This window comes from Pristiophorus japonicus, chromosome 13, assembly GCF_044704955.1.
Source record: "Pristiophorus japonicus isolate sPriJap1 chromosome 13, sPriJap1.hap1, whole genome shotgun sequence".
Taxonomy (NCBI): Eukaryota; Metazoa; Chordata; class Chondrichthyes; family Pristiophoridae; genus Pristiophorus; species Pristiophorus japonicus.
Window position 1 is genome coordinate 127,408,913 of NC_091989.1, and position 3,017 is coordinate 127,411,929.

At 50.4% G+C, this 3,017-nt stretch overlaps 1 pseudogene; it reads left to right on the top strand.

Annotated features, from left to right (window-relative positions):
- Positions 1-2,079: 2,079 nt before the first annotated feature.
- On the top strand, positions 2,080-2,258 carry LOC139279222 (U2 spliceosomal RNA; annotated as a pseudogene).
- The last annotated feature ends 759 nt before the right edge of the window (positions 2,259-3,017 follow it).

Sequence of the window (3,017 nt, forward strand, 5' to 3'; positions counted from 1 at the left end):
CGCTCCTCGCCGCTTCCACCCTCCGCTCCTCGCCCATTCCGATCTCCGCTCCTCGCCCATTCCGACCACCACTCCTCGCCGCTTCTGACCTCCGCTCCTCGCCCATTCCGATCTCCGCTCCTCGCCCATTCCGATCTCCGCTCCTTGCCGCTTCCGACCTCCGCTCTTCGCCCATTCCGATCTCCGCTCCTCGCCCATTCCGACCACCGCTCCTCGCCGCTTCTACCCTCCGCTCCTCGCCGCTTCCGACCACCGCTCCTCGCCCATTCCGACCTCCGCTCCTCACCGCTTCCGACCTCCGCTCCTCGCCGCTTCCGACCACCGCTCCGCACCCATTCCGACCTCCGCTCCTCACCGCTTCCGACCTCCGCTCCTCGCCGCTTCCGACCACCGCTCCGCGCCCATTCCGACCTCCGCTCCTCGCCGCTGCCGACCTCTGCTCCTCGCCGCTTCCGACCTCCGCTCCTCGCCGCTGCCGACCTCCGCTCCTCGCCGCTGCCGACCTCCGCTCCTCGCCGCTGCCGACCTCTGCTCCTAGCCGCTGCCGACCTCTGCTCCTCGCCGCTGCCGACCTCCGCTCCTCGCCGCTTCCACCCTCCGCTCCTCGCCGCTGCCAACCTCCGCTCCTCCCCAATTCCGACCTCCGCTCCTCCCCAATTCCGACCACCACTCCTCCCCAATTCCGACCACCACTCCTCGCTGTTTTCAACCTCCTCTCCTCCCCAATTCCGACCTCCACGTTGTTGATTCTGCTGCTGCGGTGGCTAGCGTTTTTGATTTGCCCACAAGTCTCATGCTCCAAACTGCTCCTCTGGCTGTCCCATGGAGGAGATTACAGCAATAGAGCGAGGCGAGGCCGTGGAGGGATTTGAAAACAAGCATGAGAATTTTAAAATCGAGGCGTTGCTTAACCGGGAGCCAATGTAGGTCAGCGAGTGGTGATGGGTGAACGGGACTTGGTGCGAGTTAGGACATGGGCAACCGAGTTTTGGATAACCTCTAGTTTACGTAGGGTAGATTGTGGGAGACCAGCCATGAGTTTGTTGGAATTGAGGTAACAAAGGCATGGATGAGGGTTTTAGCAGCAGATGAGCTGAGGCAGGGACTGAGGCAGAGGCAGAGACTGGTGATGTTATGGAGGTGGAACTAGACAATCTTAGTTATAGCACGGATATATGGTCAGAAGCTCATTTCAGGTTCAAATACGACACCAAGGTTGTGAGCAGTCTGGTTCCACCTCAGACAGATGCTAGGGAGAGGAATGGAATCGTTGGCTAGAGAATGGAGTTTGTGGCAGGTACTGAAGACAGTGGCTTCGATCTTCCCTTTATGATACATCAAGCTCTTTCCAGGCCAGATTGGGGCCATTTGTGGTGTCAGCCAGTTTGTTGCACACATATATATTAAAGAGGCCATAGATATATTATTCAGTGGGCCAATGACAACTGACCAACTGACCACTGACCAACAGCAGCAACATTTGAGAGCAGTGCAATTCTACCCTACTGTTGGCTTTCCCAGAGGCCAGAAGGGTATCAAATCCATCTGTGTTACCAGTGAGTCTCTAGGCACAATGCATATTTATTTATTATTGGTTACAATATACCAGCATGAATGACCAAGAAAAGGGAATTTTTTATTTCAATGCAGAATTGGTGTTGTAATTACCAGCACAGAACTATGCAAATAAATGCCTGCTTCCCCACAAGCTTCCACAATACTTTCTATGCCAACCTTATTTGGAAGGGAAAGAAAAATAGAAGGATGGCAACAAGGAGACTTACAAATGTGGGTCTGTGGTAGGTACCTTCTCAGGTTCAGTGCCATCAGTCGCTCCCGTAACCAGTCTGAGCATGTTAGTTTTTATGGGAGTTGACTCAAATTGCCCTATATCTACTTGCATGGTAGTGTGACCTAGGGATGTAACAATAATACTCCCTTGTGGGGGGAGTATGCCCTGTCCTAACTCGCACCAAGTCCCTTTCACCCATCACCACTCGCTGACCTACATTGGCTCCCGGTTAAGCAACACCTCGATTTTAAAATTCTCATCCTTGTTTTCAATACTACTTTGTGGCTATCGCTTCTCGGCCTTTTGGCTAAGATCAAGTGTAGTATCTGTTCTTATCAGTTTAATATCCCCTATGGGGACATGATATTGAATTGATTTTTGGACAGGGAGCTGGATCAGGGGCTTGCCCCGTCCACTCCATGCACCGACCTGGTATTGCAATATTTCCAGGAACGGTGCAACTTCGCCTCTCGGCCTTTTGGCCTAAGATCAAATATATTGGCGCAAAGTGATCTTTGGCGTTAGAGTTGATCTGGAAAGAAATTGGACATAAAAAAAAATACTCCCTTGTGATCAGAACCAGATATTTGCATCTTATGCACATATACTTCTTCAATCTCTTCGAAGTTGACTGCATTAACACTTGGCGACTTGCTACAAATCATTAAGCTGCTTTATTTCACATCGAGCAAACATACAAAGCAACAATTATAATTACTTAGTTCAATCAGTACAATTTACCTTTGTTTAATGATACAAAATAAAGAACAGGCCACACTTCCCCACATCAGTGGCTTGTCTTACTTGACTTAAACAAAATAACTGCTCTCATTTTGATTTTCAGCCAAGGGTAAAACATCCTCTCCCTGCAGTTTCTGACTACTGTTGCCTCTCCTCCCTCCCCCCTCCGCCCCCCCCCCCCCCCCAACACACACACACACACACACACACACAGGCAGAACCCAACAACCAACAAACTAACTTGGCAATGACTCCTGCTGTGCTCAAATAAATAGAGTTGTCGCAGCAGCAATGATTGTGAATGATCACTCGAATGTTAAGCTATCTTTCATTGTTTACAGCACACTGGCTCAGACATCCCATCGGAATTCTAATTTACATTTCCCAGCCCTGCTGTCCTGTGACAATGATAACCAATGATACATATATACTCAGCACAGTGTTCCAGTCAAGTGCAGGGGATTTATTTCTTTTATTATGTAGT